The following is an 18,789-nucleotide window of genomic DNA, read 5'->3' on the forward strand; positions in this document are numbered from 1 at the left end:
CAGTGTTAATGCTCCGTGTTTTACAACTGCAGGTCGCGGGTTCGACTATAGTCTATGAAGTTACTTTTTCATTTTTTTTTTGTGTACCTAACTAAATTTATAATATTTAGTAGTGTTTTTTTTATATAATAAAGTTATAAAAACCGATTATATTAAATGGATACATTATACAACAGTCGTGATTGAATTTATAAAACAGATATTGTTTATGAAATTTGGGCTATATCCTGTATATAAATAAGTTTTCTTAAACTACACATGGATTAATGTTTTGTGAGTAAATTAGTTTTATGAACATACGAGAAAAAAGAAACTAGTTTAACTTCTAAGAAACGTATGAATCTATCCATCGCAAAAAAACTGTTCATACAATTTTCAATTAAATGGCGCTTCTTTATCGACAAGCGACAACCATTTGATAAACAGCTTCGAATCTTTAGATTAATTCCGAAAACGTCTAAAATACATCTTCACACTTCAGCAAGTATCGGTAATGTATTATACGGGCCGAGCAGGGTGAACTAAGTGATAACGCTTATAGGCTTTTCCAGAGACCATAAAGTGCTTGGTAGATGGAGAAGAGGAAGGTAGAGTAGGGAAGAGTAGTGAATCCGTGCCGACTGGAACGAGAGAAACGCAGAACGATTTAAAGGCCAAGGCGACTCGTCAAACAACATTTTTAAAAGAACTTTATTCTATTTGTTATTAATATACGGACTGGTGTATACCTATATATCGATGTCTTCAAACAATTAGAGAGCATTTTAGCAATAAAAATAAAAAAGAAATATTGATTATAGACGACTAAACAAGTTTATTTGTAGATTTATTTTTTTTATAAAATTTTATAAAAATTTGCTTAACCTTCTTAATAGTTAAAGATGTTGAAAGAGGAGAATCGAAGAAGACGAAAACTATCAGCAGAACTACTTCTACTAACCACACTGTTGAATTTCCATTTCATTAAAAACAAAGCTTGTACATTGATCCTTTCTCAACATTTTGTCTTCCTTATTAAAAGCTTGTTCTGTATAATGACGACTGCATCAGTGAGATATATAATAAATTGCTCCGTATATACGTTACCGATCGACGCCTAGTTTACGAGGTCTTTCTATTAAATAACGAGACTGCGCGCATAGAGGGCGCCAGGAGAGGGTGGACAAAAAACGAAGAGTCCGTTGGGTATCTAGATATCTTGTTTATGCACGTCTCAAAACACGTTTCCGTCACTATCATAGTATTTGTACAGTATCGGTTTGAAACGAACGTGTTTTTTTCTCATGCCGAAAACCATGTGTGACGAAAAACAGGAGTAATCTCAAATTGAGTGACTGAGTGCTACAATTGTTGCAAGAGGCCTATAGGGACAAAAAGAGGCCTATGGGGACAATTATCTATCTTGTGCGCGAGCTTTTGAGTGGTGTAAGCGCTTTAGCGTGGGCCAAGAGAGCACTGACGAAGACCAATGCCCAGATTGCCCTGTAACTGCTTTAACTCCGGAATCGGTGACCAAAATCAAACAAATTTTTTCGAGCAGATCGTCAAATGAACATCCGGATGATTGTCGAAGTTGGAAACGCCGATAAAGAAACGATTAGAAAAATTTTACACGAGAAATTACACATGACAAAAGTCTGTGCCAAAAAATCTGACTCCTGACCAAAAGCTCTTGCATCAACGGGTTTGCTCAGATTTCCTTGAAAGGTTATAAATGTTAGAAAAAGATCTGATTTGAAAGGGTCCCGATTTGAGTCAATGGAAATGGTAAAGCAAAAGACAGCAGAGCTGCTAAAGGCATTCACCAAAGAAGACTACCAGCACTGTTTCGATCAATGGAAACAACGTATGGAAAGGTGTGTGGCGAAGGGAGGGGAGTATATTGAAGGGGGCATTCGAATGTAGAATAATTTTTATAATAAAACCCGTTTTCTTAACCAGTCTCGTTATTTAAAAGCCAGAACTCGTATAATCTCTTACATGTGATTCTGAAATAGAGTAACTTTAGTTCAAACTGGATTTCTGTCATTTTTGTACTGGAATCAAACCAAACCTATTAATAAGATGTATACAAATGTAGAAAAAAACTCCAATAAACACGAATTTTCACATCGGTGCAAAGATAATGTATCATACTTATATTTATACTTATAACCAGCTGGAGACGTCTATGGTGTGTCTAGAGATTTACAAAATACTGCGGCGTAACTTTCATTATTCTAGTTGGGGAGAAAGTGAGATATTTCTCTTTTTAGAGACGAAATTCCTATCTTTGCTAAATGTACTCGCGTCTCTTTTCTAGGTGACAGTCATGTGCAAAGGGTTGTTAATTCGATTTAGTATGATTTAGGATGTTTTCCGTTTTGGAGAAGAGTGATTGCGGTGTTGAAACGAAAAGACATCTTGTAATATCCGCCATATAATTGAAAAGTTAACAAGAAAGCGTAGCCATGACCGACTAAATTGGAATAGATATGAGAAACAATAACTTTCAAGATGAACAACTATTTTGCTAATTTTCATCACAGTCATTGAATAGGTTTTTACATGGTCGGGATCAGTAAAATATGACATTTGCAAAATATTTTAGAATAAAAAAAAACAAATAGTAATATCTATACAGATTTTGAAAGAAAATACCAGGAATTGATATTTATTGTTGATCATTTTTTCATCTCAATTTTCAAGTGCCTTATGAAAATTAGAATTCTTTTTTTTGCCCACTGTTTTCCTTATTTCCCATTTAACCCCGATTCTTTTATTTAAGTTAACCGGTCATGTCTTGACCAGGTCTTCATTTTAATTGATATTTTCGGTAACAATATTTTGTTTTAAAAATCTATCATCACTCATCCATATCATGACACTTATTTTTCTCTGTTATTGAATCTCGTTCTATTATTTTATAATATCTTTTTTGTCATGTCTAGTTCAGTTACTCTCGCTATTATTCTTTTATTTCTATTAAAATTAAATTTGTATCAATATTTCTTCTGTTTTCCAATTTTCTACTATGTATGTTATTATTGGCACTGTTATGGAATAGATAAATGTACTCGTATTTTTATTTTATCATGCATGTCTAATTTTTATAAAGTAGTATCAATTTAATTAATTTAGTGCGTATCATATTTCTATCAATTTCTTCGATCTATCAGCATCCCTGCTTATATTCTTATATTATCTGTCCATATAGAGGAGGCTTAAATTTAGACTAGAGCCCTTTCTTATACGAGGGTATTTCAAATATAAACCTCGATAAAAAAGTCGCAGCGATGAATTTGGACGAGTAATCGGATGTCCTTTTTTGTATTGTTTTCGAATTGCCCTGCGCCATGTGCTTCTTCCAATGAACCAAAGATATAATAGTCGCATGAAGACAAATCGAGACTATAAGAAGAGTATTCCAATGTTTTCCAACCCAATTCACTCAATTTTTCTAAGGTAAGCCGAGCTATATGCGATCTGGCATTGTTTTGCAGCATTATTTAGTATTTTAGAAGGTTACTATAATATTCCGCCTTCACATTTCATTGTTCAGTTTAGTTCATGTCCCACACATGTTGCAATAACAAAGCCGAGTTCATCAATAATTTGCTCAATACTACCTACGCTGTTACTCAATTCTTCAGCCATATCACATACAGTACTGCGTAGAAGTTTTTCTACAGTGCTGGAACGCCGAGCATGTGGCAAGTTTGCCATCACTTCTTGGCCTTTTGGAAAGCAGAACACCATTCATACACTCGAGTCTTGTAGAGGCACTCATCCCCGAATTTCTCGAATAATTTTCAATAAATTTCCACGGATTTAATATTATATTTGACCAAGAAACGAACAATGTTGCGTTGCGCAACAGACACACGTAACCTTCTGGCTCATGGTTATAAGTACACAAAAAAAGAGAGTTTTCACGGTCCCGGCTCTTCTCTTAACATAGTTTTTGTTTCACCAATGATGATTCCGAAACAAATAATTGGAAAATACTATAAAGATATATCTAAGCATGAAGAGTTTTAACCACGCATATGTGCTCAGTCTTTTGGAAACAGGTTCGGGTGAAAATAACTGTACATCAATAAAGTAGCGATTATTTGTTCATTATCGTTTATTTAACCCTATGCTATATTCCTAGTACTCTCATTTGAATTAATTGTCAAAATATAAGTGTGGTTAGAGGTTGAAAAATGTGATATATAATGGCAAAATATTTATTCATATTCTATAAATTTCACACATGAGGAAAGGGGCGGTGTACTTTTATTCTACTAGATTCTACCGCTGTGTTTACGTATCAAATGACACATTTTTCCATAACACAACAATGGATGAGGTAAACTGAAAAGTGAAGCTACAAATCACGTTACTGCAATTTTCGATTGCAAAGTTGATATATTTCCAAGAAAGGCTTTGTGTTTACGGATCACAACTTCATACATTCGCCAATTCGCGAAATAGGAGGGGAAGAACGCGAATGACTAATGTTTTAGAAACCGCCCTTAATCCCGCAGTATTTTATTTCTATTTTTCGATGTAGTATTAATAATGAAATGATAATAATGAAATATTAATAATACGAGTAAAATACCTAGACGGTAAAACTCAAAATGTTGTGTTCGGTATTATTCTAAAGATTACATAAAAATACAGTAATGTAAATTCAAAAAGAATAAAGGGAAACTCACTTTTATTCATTTCAAAAAGTTTAGACCGTAAATCAAAATTTGCAAAGAACACTTTTTGAACTTTCACTTTGGAGTGTATAAAAGATGAACAGGATGGATATTTTAATGTGCCCAACTTTTTAAACCCTCGTCTAAAATAGGGCATTGTAAACAGAACAACACTTAGCATACACAAATTCACACTGACGCTTAGTGGGTGACGGATGCCGTCTATTCTTATAAAAGTTTTCTTCTCTTAAAAACCGTGAAAATGAAAGTTTCTCTTTTTAGCTACATAAATACAATGTAAATTCACTTAGTTATATTCTAGATAGAGAATATGCTTTGCAATATTTATTAAATTTGTTGCTATTTTAGAAATTCCGGTAGTTTAGAAGTTTATAATACGTAATCCTTGTATCCTTCCTTGTAATCTTTGTAATTTGTATGGGTACGTAACTTTGAAATTGAAGATGAACTCTAACATTTGTCAAAATCACAATTTTACCTGCGAATAGTATGCTGCTGATATAAAATCGATAGTAGAAGATTGGAAGTACAAAAGACAAAATTTCATGTAATTTCTAGAACACTGATATTTCAAGAGAAGGGGAAATACTTCAGAAGATTGACTTTTTACGCCATCAAGCGCTAAGACAAAGGTTTGCTACGTGAAAATTATTGGTGAAGTTATTAACAAGAATTTTTTTAATAAGAAAATGATTTGAATGTATACTCGTATAAGAAAACAAGAAAAAAAATTATATTTACAGTAATGGTTGAAATTTAAATTATATATGTTTTGCTTAATTTAATTGCCATACTGTTGAAGGGGAGTGTAATTCACTTTAAGTGTATGGATAATTTTCATTGAGAAAGTTTTCGTTTAATTGACCTACCAAATGTTGTTCATTCCATTGATGGTATGTTATCTACCATTTTACTCAGCCTTGTACAACTCAAGACCTATAATAGGGAGAAATATTCATATAATTGTTTCAATATAAGTTACAGAGCCTATTACCTGATATCCGGTACAAATTGAATTCTGCAAATTTAATTATGCAGTAGCTGTAATGAAAAGCTAATTGAAAAGTCAGAAGGATAATGCTGGTGGTCAGCTTGAAATTATTATTAAACATGTTTGAAATTAATTGAAAACAGCGTCAGCCTCTAACAAAATACAAAATCACAACACACAACGCGTGATTCGCATTGCCAAATAGTTTAATAGGGAGGTGGTGACTAATGGTCCGAGAGGAGACTTTGAATAAATAACATCCGCAGCTCGATAGGGATTTATTTATTCAAATATTCAAAGGAGTTTCGGCTGAAATTCCGAAAATCGATGATATTACAGGATTTATTGAATTTAATATAGGGCTATGTAACTTACTAACCCTTATATATTAAGATGTCCATGTGTCGTTTCAATCAAGAAAAAATCCTTTATTAAAATAACGTTATTATTAATAAAAAATGAATCTTTACTTAAATCTATTTAGTCCTTGTAGGTTAAAAATAGGTATTAATAAAAAAGACAACAGGCGCATTATGAAAAAGTTTCAATATTCCTAGTCAGAACAAATATTTTGTATATATCTTTACAACCGATCAAACCGTAAGGTATTTTCTATTGTATGCAATCTTATATTTATTAGGAGTCGTTCATAAGCTAAGTTACGCTTAATTTCACCACTGTTGACTTCATCCGTCTCGTCGTTACACTTTTTGAATATTGAATAAATCATTTCTATTTGAGAGATAAATAAATATTAATATTTTGAAATATCTATTTTTTCTATAATTAACTTACAATAAAGTAATAAATGTTTAAGATTATAAGCAAACTATTTTGGTTTTGAAATTCTCTAAATACTCATCAATCCACTCCGCATCTCCTGTCTTTTGAAGTCTATGAATTACGAATTGATCCATTTGTGCACTTCGAACTAATGATTCTGTGTAGTAAAAATGGACAGAACCAATCGTAAAGACATCTATTTGATTCGTTTTGATTACTCGTATGAAGCAACCATATATGCATCAAAGCACTTAAATACCTACCTTCATACTTAATACCAATCAGTCTAATATGAAGTGAAAGTGAAGTAAAAGTGATAAATTTTGAGAAAATTTAAGAAGAATTGTTAATGATCTACATCATCTCTTCTTAGTCTGTTCACCTTTCACATCTTGTCACACTCGCTGTACGAGCATTAAATGAGTATTGTTTGAATTAGTCACTACCTATCCAAAATTTGCAATAAACAGAGTCCTCTATCCACATCTAGGTGTGGATAAAACGTAATTAATGTTTTATATTTTGTCAGACAATACCGGCCATTTATCAATCTCGAATATTTAATTAAAACATGCGGACAATGGATTTCATAAAGATTTATGTGTTTCAGTAAGCGACGACGTTCTAGAATTGATTAAATTAAAATTTTGTCTCCCTAAACGTTGGATCTTCGCTTCGAAAAATATACCTTCTTTTTACACTTTTTCCGACAATTTTTTTTTAAATACTTTTTAATGTTAATGTTAATAATTAATAATATTTATGGAATTACTATAGGAAACACAAAACAATTGGGAAAAAACACTAAATTTCATTGCTTCAATATGTTTTCCATACTCTGTATAATTTTATAAGCGAAAAAATGAAAATGATCAATTTCCTAACTTCATGGAAAACAATAGTATCACAGCAAATCTCTTATCCATATAACAAAAGATCCAAAATCTTAAGGCACGTATACATTAGTGTGATGTAAGTCGAATTTGCAATGCGCTTATCGTTTCGTTATTTTACACATCTCCTCCAATATTTCTTCTACTATTGCCGTCCGGGATAATTATGTAGTGGATCCCATAATACAAGTTTGCTTCTATTGGCATTAATGAGCTTAATAAAAAAATTTTCTGATCACTCAAGTACCATACTATTTAAAAAACAGAAAAACAAACGTACAAAACCAATAGTTCAAAAACATGGAAGGTGGTTCAAGGCAAACGGGATGCACGCACAGAGCTAGCACCTTGAACCTAGACGAACCGATGCGTTTGTCGCTAGCGCGCCAATGTAAATGCAATTACTAAAACTCAACCAAACTATTCACAGTATGCGATAGAAATAATTCAATTTGAAAATATCCAGCTAACACAAAAACAATGTGGCCAAATTGTCTTTTTCTTCGAAAATGGAAAGAAAAGTGTCAAATTCACAATTCTTCTCCAGTTGTTATTCTCGATTAAATAGAATTTTATTACCAGTGTTCTAGAAACCAAAATAATAACGAAAATATAGCAGAATAAGTCAAGGATCTTTGCTAAGAAATAAGTTGAATTCAGAATAGTTAAATTCAGATCAGATTACCAAAATACAAAACACAAAGAAGGATTTCAACAGACACAGAGAGAGAGAGAGAGAGAAAGAGAGAGAGAAATTCTTTATTGTCAAAAAATTGCTAACAATTTGTAGACAAAAGCTTGAGAAAAACTAAGACACAAACATACAAATAACTGCAAATAGGTTAGTCAGGCTACTTCCAACACAAATTTCTCACAAATGAATTTATTAGAAAAATAAATTTGAATTAAGTAGAATCAATAATATACGCTGAGTGTAAAAGTGTCCTAATCCAAACATTAAGGATCTCAAAATATAAACATTATGGACTTATTTTTATACACTTTATCATCTACAAATTGAAAAACTGGATAATTCGCACTTTGCAAAGTTCCAAGCTTTCTGCTTCTTTTATTTACTGTTCACACTTCTTCAGCACTAAAGTGACCTATTGTTGGAAGTTTTCTTTCGATGTGTTCTAGTTAAGATCGTCATTTCAATTTAATGATATATCAAATTATTACAAAGAATATTATGAATAAATATATGCGACTGAATACCCATACTGTTGAAATATTAAAAAGCTTAAGCTATTGAAATTTGCTATTGATTTATATTTGCATATATAAAGAATGTGATCAAGTTTAACAGGAAAGCAATTCAATAATACCAAAAACTTTGTAATGAAAATAAAAACAAATTCTCAAGAGCTTTAAACCGTCCATTAAAATAAAATAGGCGAGTTGATTATCACCAGTTGAGAGTGCTATAGTGTGATAATACACAAAATAAGCTAATAAATTTATATCGCACAAGATGAAATTTTTTTCTTGTTAAATACTAGGCATCACAAGGAAAAAAAATTGAACAGTGGAATCAAATACACTAGAGCAGGGATGGCAACCTGCGGCTCGTGAACCACATACAGCTCTTTGGATGTGAAGCTGCGGCTCTGAATCTTTTAATGAGGATCGATTCTAACTCTCATAGACTTGTACTCGCTTTTTTGGCCTCCCTCCCCGTGACACACAACAAAGATTACTTCCGTAATTTCAAAAACAAACCAAAGATCTCGAAACAGATCAAAAATTTGTTTTTATCCGCGAAAACAGTACAAGATAGAATAGCTAAAATGTATTCAAATGTAACATATTTGCAGGTAGAAGTTATTCAGCTTTCTACTGCCTTTTTACTTACTATCGATGAGTCATGCGACATAGAAGACACGGCATTAGTTGCTCTTTTTGTCAGATATATGTCTTCCCGACATCCAAAAGGAGAAATTCCAGGATTGCTACCGCTTTCAGGAAAAACTAGAGAGGAAGATATGGCGGTACAAAAAGGCTTTGAAGAGAATATGAAGCCATAAGGATGACAGGAAACGATAAAGGAACATCAGCGATACTTCAAAACAAAATAAACCAAGTTTCACTGCATAATACACCAAGAAGCGCTTGGTTGAGGTTATGAATTTGGTAATCAAAATTGTTTATAGCATCTTGCCAAAAAACACTCTACCATCGTCAGTTTAAGAATTGTAAAACGAAATGGAGACTCTGTATTCCGTCCTACTTCTTCTTAATAAAATGCGATGGCTTTCCAAAGGTAAGGTGTTGAAACGTTTTGCTTTGTGCTTGAATGGAATAAATACATTCCTAAATGAGAAAGGCACTAATCATCCTGAATCACAGAGCGACAAATGGTTGCAAAAATCTTATTTTATGGTTGATATCACAGAGAAATTAAATAAACCAAATCTACAATTCCACGAAAAGTAAAACCCAGTCTATGATTTCAGAAATTATCTCTTTTTGAAGAAGATATCAGAGTGGTAAATCACTTTTTTCAATTTCTAAAGCACTATCGCGATAAAACCAGTACAACTGTTAAAAATTACTTCAGCATAAAAAAGAATAAAGATGAATTTGCTGACATTTTTGAATAATTGAAAATCAACAAAACCACTCTATTATTCATGGTAAATCCGCTCAGCCAAAATAGTAACGAATTTTATATTGAGCTATTTGAAATTGAAGCTCGATCTCTAGAAACGCAATTGATCGATTTAAAAATAAAGCTTTGTGCAGTGGAAAATTTACAGAGCTAGAAATCAAGTTAGAAGATTTGGAGAATAAAAATGGACAGCTCTGAAAAAATCTCACGAATTAAGGCTCTTATATTCAACGCATGGATTACTACAGTGAGCTGAAGAAGTTGACATTTGGAATGGTGACTATCTTCGGATTGACACATTCGTTCGAGCAAGCGGTTCTCTTGCATGGATATAATTTAAAGTGAATTAAAACAAGTTATAAGCCAAATTTATTCAAATTTTCTAAAGCAATGCCCTATTGTTTATTATTGAAGTACGTAAGTTAGAGTGGTGAGCGAATGATTAATTGTTTTATTTTTTTTACTTAAATGAAAAGTAATTATCTAATAATTTCAATAAATATTTATGTATATTATCTAATTTGTTGTGAAAAACACCGCACATATATGAATAAATAGATATTTTTTCTTATGAATAAAAGATTAGTTTTTTTATCAGAAAACTTTATATATTGCTAGTACTATTTATTATTGGGAATAAAAAAGGTCTAAGATTTAATATAAAGTAAAGAATAATTGTTACCCACTATGAAAGAAACTTGAACTAGGATGAGGGTTTTATAATAGTAGCAAAACCAAGCTGCGTGTTAAACTACAGAATCAGCATGTACTTTCCTCAATAAAAGACAACTAAATATGATTATTTTTTGTTTCATTGTTGGAGACTACTATGTTCATAGTTTTCAAAGAAGAAAGAAAACCCCGATGTAATACATGTCATTAACTAAAATGGTAAATCTCATAGAATGTCCAAAATACAATACTCAAATGGAAAATTGTGAACCATTTAATATATTTGAAGTCCTATTTTTTAAAATATGATTGAGTTATGCGACTATTATGATCAAATAAAAAAGATGGCAACAATGCACAATAATAATTTTTTTGGAATTAGTATATTAGCTCACCTTAAATTTTTTTCGGAAACACAAACTTCTTTCGCCGTCGACACATTTTCACAAATTTTTAGAAACGCAAAAAACAACCGATTCAATTTTAGAAGTCAATTTACCGTAAACATTGTCAAAAACAACGCGCCCGTTTTGAAACTATCACCGTAAATTGAGTGTCCGACACTGGCATAAATTCGTAAAGCTTCCACTCATTGCTGCGACCTATCGGAGAGCTCGGTATTCATAACTAATTAATTTTAAAATGTCAACGAGCATGCATACTTCCCCTCCATATCTAACAAAGGTTAGTACACCGTGACGAAACAGAGTTGACGTCTTTATAAAATAATATGGACCAGTTTTTTGCCATATACATTGATTTTAGTACTTCGGTTCCCTATAAAATTAAAAGTTACATGATGTATTTCAGCTTTTATTGTTGTCAGTTGTTGAAAGATTTACATTATCATATAAATGGCGCTTTGTCTTTGATATTTTGTCGGCATACAACATAAAGATGTAACCAAAAGATTTATATTTTTAATAAATTTATCACATTAATTGATGTTAATTAAGCATATTCAAGTAATTGACAACAACATCTAGTGATTTACTTCGTTTCCGAGTGTAGATGAGGTTAAATTGAGCACCCCATTTTCTCAAACAAAATCCCATATTTTAAGGATTAAAATATTTATCCTTACATTAAATTTATTTTAACCTAATGCTATTGAGGTATATGGTTTTATTGATACTTCTTCACTAACCTGCAAAAAATGCATATATTCCCTTTGTATATGAGTTGCATTGAAATCGAGTCATTATTTCAATATTGTTTCGTTTACATTTTCGTGAATTCTCTTTCCTCTCTTCCTCCAATTAGCTCCTGGTTATTCTTGTTAGTTTTGTTTCTATGGTAGCAGAAAACTTTTAAGTACGCTCTAATCGTGTTTTGTTCCGTTCTCATAAAATCCTTGGTATTCTTTCCTTTTTGCATCCTATAATCTTAATGTTCGAATTCATTATCTTTCATATCATCTTCAAAATGAATGAATTCTATTTGAAAAAACTTATAGACTACAAATCTAATAGTTCTGATAATTTTCAGATTTTAATATGTAGCTCTATCTCATTTAGTCTCATTTTACTTACACAGGTTAAATTGAAATAGCTATTATCTACGACCACTTTTCTCGAGCCCACGTATATATCTTCGTTTTTACGATCTCATTTATATTCCCTTTACATCTTGAATTGCTTTCCAAATCTAATATTTTTTTCATCGTACTGGAAATACATTGGTGAAGATTGATCCAACTATCTTTTAACGTAGGTTTTCAGTAAAAACTTTTTAAGAAGAATATTCTTTAGATACCGATTATTTGAACGTTAATATTTATCAATTTATAATCAATTCAACCAAAAAACAGAAAAACATCACGTCGTTTCAATTATATCAGTGAATAGGACTTCATTCAATTGGATCTATTATAATCCAATAAGTTGAATAAATATTCATTTCATAAGAACATAAACGTGACGATATCTGTTGATTAATATGTGCCTAGTCACACTTGAGCGGTAAATCATTTTTAGAGATTCTATCATGAAACATTCCAATGAACATTAAGAACCTATTAAAATCCTTGAAACTCCCTTGTAATTTCAAAAATTTTCAAATGGCAAGTGGATGTTCAAAACGTAGATGATGTAAATGTAATTTTTCAGAACACTAATATTACTACGTGTCTTTAGAACGAAACTAAGAGTAAAATCATAGATTGGACCATTATCAATTGATTTGATACACGTTTGAAACTGTACAGTTATGATAAATTGTAGGTAATGTGTCTGAATATGCTTAAAAATAGAAAAGATATTGAGGAAAGTGAATACTAATAAAACTATAATGATGATCATAAATTTCAATCACCAAAATCAAAATAATTAACGAGACGCGAGTAAAAAGAAACTATATTGACAGATGATATGAATAAAACGAATAGAAAGAATAAACAAGATTGTACCACTTGCTGAAAATAAAATGGAAGATTGAAATGTTGATATGGAAGTCAAAAGGTGATTTTGTGATCAAACGAAGTTGTTAAAACATTTTCATATACAAGTTTTGAAAATTGGAAGTACTATTCTAGCATTCACTGAATTTTTTGGAAAAACAAAACAAAGATATATAGTTTAGGGATAGTAGAGATTGAACCTTATTGACAAGTTGTCCATTCACAAGAATGAAACAGTGTATTTAATAGGTATCTCATTTACTAACTTTTGTATATTTGTTTTGTTGATACATCAACCGACAACAAAAATAATTGAACTCATATAGATTTCAATGTAAATCACTCAACACTGATTATAAAGCTGAATATGAGGTTATTTTACCTTTACGATTATTATTATTACGTATCACGTTTTCCACGCACACGCGGCAATTCATAAGAAATCATGAACAAAACGTTGAGAAGCAATCGCGATTCGGTTAGATACTAGAATGAAGCTGCTGGACCGACGCTGGTAATCCCGCACTTGTGTTAAGCGTCGCGATGCTGGCGACGTGAAATGCTCATGCGTCCCCCGCCTTCGCCGTTTCCTCGTGCGAGAGGAGCTACAACAAAGGCATTAGGAATAGTCGAAGGCGTTTGTGTTTATTCCCCGAACGTATTTAGAAAGCTGTCGGACTGTGAATTTTGTTTTGTGTGAAACAAATGTACGTGATAATCTCAGCAAAGTTTCCAATTTTTGTCATCCAATTATTTCTTGAATTAATATTATATTGTTGTGAAAAACTAAGTAACCTATACGAAAAAGGAGAAATTTGTTTACGAATGCAATACAAACATCTCGGGTATGAATAATCGTTCCTTGCGTATACTTTCCATGATGCGTGAATGGATTACTTAAACAATTATTTGTCAATCTTTAGTTTTTTGACACAAGTCAAAGGAATCACGATTATTCGTACAATTGCCAAGTACATACTTGTCTATATCGAGGCGCTCTGACGAAATGCACAAATAATTGAATTGATTGCGACTATTCATAGTTTTCTACACCTAGCACAAACGTACAGACAAATGACATTATGTAGGAATTTTCTGATATTACTGATTTTTCAATTTAATTAAATAAGCAGAGCTCATCATTACAAACGAGATATTCTAAACAACCACAATCTATATTGACTACGACACACTAATTCATTTGTCAATGTTTTAAGCCAAATGTTCACGCTCGCGTACTTATCAATTAAACACGTCGTATGAGCGCCCGGCTTGCCATAGCACTTAATAAAGTTCACGCACTTGCCAAGCATGGTGTAAAGACGGCAAGGTGTGCTATAGCGCACCAGCTGGGAAGCAGCCAATGAGAATTCACTCCCAAAACGACGCGCAAATTTGAAACATTTGAATTGAATCTAAGATGTAAAAACTACAAGGTGTGCTATAGCGCACCAGCTGGGAAGTAACCAATGAGAATTCGCTCCCAAAAAGATGCGCAGAACGAGTCGAAAATGAGCTCTCGAGAAGAACACACCTTGTAGTCTTTACATCATAGATTCAATTAAAATGTTACAATGTTTGGAAGCGAATTCTCATTGGCTGCTTCCCAGCTGGTGCGCTATAGCACACCTTGTAGTCTCTACATCATGCTTGCCAAGTACACGAATAGTTTGAGTCCAACTTTAGATATTCATTTACTGAACAATTGAAAGCGTTAACCATTTAGTACTCTCTGCCAAATCAATTAGATTGATTAATTGGAATACGAAATTTTGAATAATACGGGTGTTATAGTGAGGATATGATACAATTGTAGGTTGACACAAGTTTGACACAAGGACATGCTGGTTTCGGAAGCCACAAGGGATTGAAAGGCATTTTTTACATAGTGGGTTTGAAATTTATAAATCTAGCAGTACATTAAAACAATTTTTGGGTTATCCCAAGGATGGAAAATCATTTTTGGAAAAGAGTGTTAATTATGAAATTAGATGGAATGGGGAGTAATAAGAAGGAGAATAATATATAATAATAAATAATTATAAATAATGTAGAATTGTTAAATTAATAAATTTGATACAGCATTTATGAAAACTACTACAAGCCGATCAACAACTTAGAGACAGATTCCACAGGACGAAAAACTGTCGTAGGATCATGTAATATTTGCTATCAGTCCTATATAGGAATAGATAGGAATAGATAAAATCGCTGAAATTATATTAGGAATGTAATAAAACCAGTTTGCTTTGAAACTTTCGAAGCAATTACAAAATGTGTTACATGCTCTCAAATATAAATTCAATATAGGAATATTTTATGTATAATTCATATTAAATGTTATATTAAACTTAATATGAGTTAATTAAAATGATTTTTTCATAAATTTGAATAGTTTTTCTCATCCACGTGTATCGGCAACAAATTGTTAGATGCATTCGAAAGAATTGAGAGTGTTAATTGTAAACATAGGTCAAATGGGCATATAGGTATATTCCTTCCAGCACACTCTATTAGTTAACAAATAACAGACATTTCCAACCGATGTAGTTTTATCCATTTTTATCTCTGAAGATGAAAACTTATCGAAGTGGGCGTCAGTGTAAGTTTGGTAGTGTAAACAGAATAAACGTAACCCTCCTGGTAGCCAAATTAGAATTATTGTATTCATATTATGCACATTCTGTGAATATTACAGTGAAACATAAGTATTCGAAAGCTCGAAAATATATTGGAGTTAGGACACTTTGGTGTTTGATTTTGTCATAATGCCACTGCAAAATCGCTTATATATAATTAGATATACACACATATTGTCAAGCCAAGGTCGAAGCGGTCGGTGTATTACAAACCAAAAATATAAGTGCCCGTTATTTGTTTACTAATACGAGCACTTGTTTATATTCTGGCAAATGCAACAAATAAAAACTTGTACCTGATTTATTAATTATTCTGTGGCTCTGAATTATTTCTTTGGCTTATGATTGTAGTTTAGTCCCAGCTAGAGACATTAGAGCATTTATCTGATTTATAGATTTTGGACCAAGACATATTTTTGTGAAGTTCGTACATGAATTGATTTTGTTGTCGTAAATTCCGACTTGTTAGTTTTAAAATGGGTAAAGACAAGGAATTACCGGCTGAAGGTCGTGTATTAATAATAAGTTTTCATGGTCTAGACAAAATTAACCACACTATTACTGCTGAATGGAAAATACCTCCACGTGCCGTGAAATACAACTTGAAAAAATATACATCCTTCAGAAGCTTTGGAGACAGAAATTGTTCAGGGCGGCTTCGAAACACCACAACTGCTGAAGATAAATGTATTGTATTGCTTAGTGAACGTAATCGACGACTCACGAGCCCAGAGATAGTAACTCAGATCAGTAAATGTAGAGATCAGTCTTTGAATAATTCTATAGTGAAAAGTGAAAACCGGTCTTTTCAGAACAGTGGCAGTGAAGACACCTCTTTTAAAACATCAAAATAGATTAAGAGGTTGCAGTGGGTTAAAGAATATAAAAATTTTTCTAACTTAATCTTACTAAGACTAAGTTAGTTAAGTGGAAATGTATGTTAAAAAATCAAAAGTGTGTGGGTTAACATCCTCAAGTGCTCAGTTTGTATTCAGTTTGTGCCTAAAATAGGAGATAAAAAAATTAAACAGTAACGTTTTTACTTGTCAATTAAATTTGTCATATTGATATTGATCTGTATGTATAATATTGTGATTTTATTAAAATAAACAATGTGTATAAATGAGAACAGATTGTGCCAACAGATAGATCGCAAGTAGGTTAAGTTTATAAAAACTCTTCATAGGCGTAACAGATTTGGAAAACTGCAACTGAAACTTATAATTTTTTGTAACAAGAATATGTAATGTATGTTTGACTCGCGTTTTTGAGTGGTTTGAGCGTTTTCAAGAATGGCCAAGAAGATGTTGAAGATGAATCACTTTCAAATCGCCCTTCCACGTCAAGAACGGATGAAAATATCGAAAAAGTCGGTGATATTGGTCAATCTGACTAAGTATTCGTGCGATTACTGAATCTATAGGAATAAGCAGGTTTTGTGCATCAAATTTTACATGGATATTTTAACACGGGAAAAGTTTTTGCAAAATGATGCCTAAAATCCTCACATTTGAACAACAAGAAGGTTAAAAAAATATTTGTATTGACAATTTGATTACGATTGAATCTTAGATCTTGTGCTAGGCGACTTCTAACTCTTTCCTAAGGTCAAATATGTATTAAAAGGAACAATATTTGATTCGCGCATCTAAAAGAACTTACAGAGATACTGTTTCCAGAAATGGAAGAGTCACATGAAGCAATGTAAGGATAGAAAAGTGGTATATATCGAAGGTGCAAATATATTAATATACATAATATCAAAATAAAATGTTTTATATCTCTATCCTCATTATTTGATAGCCTCACTTGGTATTATATTTCATTGGTCAGTACTTTTGTGAAAATCAATATTGGTTAGGTGTTTTTAAAAAAAGATTTTCATCATAAATAACCATATTTTGTCAACATTATGAGGTCATAATTAGACATTGGCATTAGTTAAAAGACAAATGAACGTATTGTAAGTATGGGTTTACTGTTTGTATTATTCTTTCAAATTTTTACCTTTCACCTGCCGTAATAACAATCGTCAATAAATACCATTTCATATAAAAGCATTTTCAGAAATTGACTACAAGTACTTCAGCAAACTAAAAATATTTTGATATTTGGTTTTAGAATAATAAAAATGTTGATTCTATTAAAGTTGATAATAAGCAACTTCAATTCAAAAATTTCAATTATGTGTATTAGTTTATATTTCTAATAACGAGTATTTTTCTTCATTTTGAGAACTTCAATTTGAATATACAGTTTTCTGCAAAAACCGAATACATTGAAACTATAGAAACATTATCAAATTTATTTTGAAAGTATGGTTCAGTGTATTGTTGACGATCATTCGAAAGTGTCAATTCGTCTTCGTGAACTTGTGACCTCCTATTTATCACGAAAAATTTTGCAGATTGTATATAACTTAACATATAACATTGCCATTGATCCACAGTTCCACTACAAAATTTTAGTAAGTGATAAAGCACGCTCCTATTTTAACACTTACGTGAACAAACAGAATTACGGAATTTTAAGCCACGAGAATCAACGAGCTATTACCTAATAACACACCCAGAAAAACTTGGTACGCTTTACGGATCGGTACGCTTTACTAGAGAAATGAATTTTTATAATTTACAGAAGCCCGAGATTTGTAAAATTCTATATAACATGATAATGCATTCTTGCAATTGGTCAGGGTGGGTTAGGTTAGGTTATTCAAATATAATAAGAGACTGAACTTGTGGAACAGGTCTTTAATAGATACAAAATGTGAAAAAAATTTTTATTGTTTTTTTATATCTTTCGAATGTAAAACATTTTTCACTGGAATACGCTGTTAATATATATTTTATTTTTGTTTTTCATTTCATAATTAAAATACCGAGCTGCATAATCTTCCGTCACGAGTTGTCTAATCTTCATGACTACCACGATCTCGAGTTGGTACATTATAAATGTAAAAGAAGTTACAATTTTGTAGCGGGTGTTTAAATCATGAGTTAGCGCATAGAAACTTTGTTAATAATAAAAAGATTGTTCCTAGAATCAATTTGAGGTATGGCACAAAACCTTCTTAACTGAATGAACTGATTGAAACCGTTACATGAA

At 31.9% G+C, this 18,789-nt stretch overlaps 1 protein-coding gene across 2 annotated transcripts in view; it reads right to left on the reverse strand.

Annotated features, from left to right (window-relative positions):
- LOC130443129 (homeotic protein antennapedia-like) overlaps nucleotides 1–18,789 on the reverse strand; it is a 442,038-nt gene that overhangs the window by 153,104 nt on the left and 270,145 nt on the right. The window contains exon 1 of one of the 2 annotated variants that reach the window (XM_056777608.1): nucleotides 11,040–11,148. The exons of the other annotated variant lie outside the window; for it this stretch is intronic. The gene's annotated coding sequence lies outside the window, so the exon portion shown is untranslated. Of the gene's footprint in view, nucleotides 1–11,039; nucleotides 11,149–18,789 lie in introns of those variants that run through there. 2 annotated transcript variants of the gene reach the window in all.

Source organism: Diorhabda sublineata, chromosome 4, assembly GCF_026230105.1.
Source record: "Diorhabda sublineata isolate icDioSubl1.1 chromosome 4, icDioSubl1.1, whole genome shotgun sequence".
Classification (NCBI taxonomy): Eukaryota; Metazoa; Arthropoda; class Insecta; order Coleoptera; family Chrysomelidae; genus Diorhabda; species Diorhabda sublineata.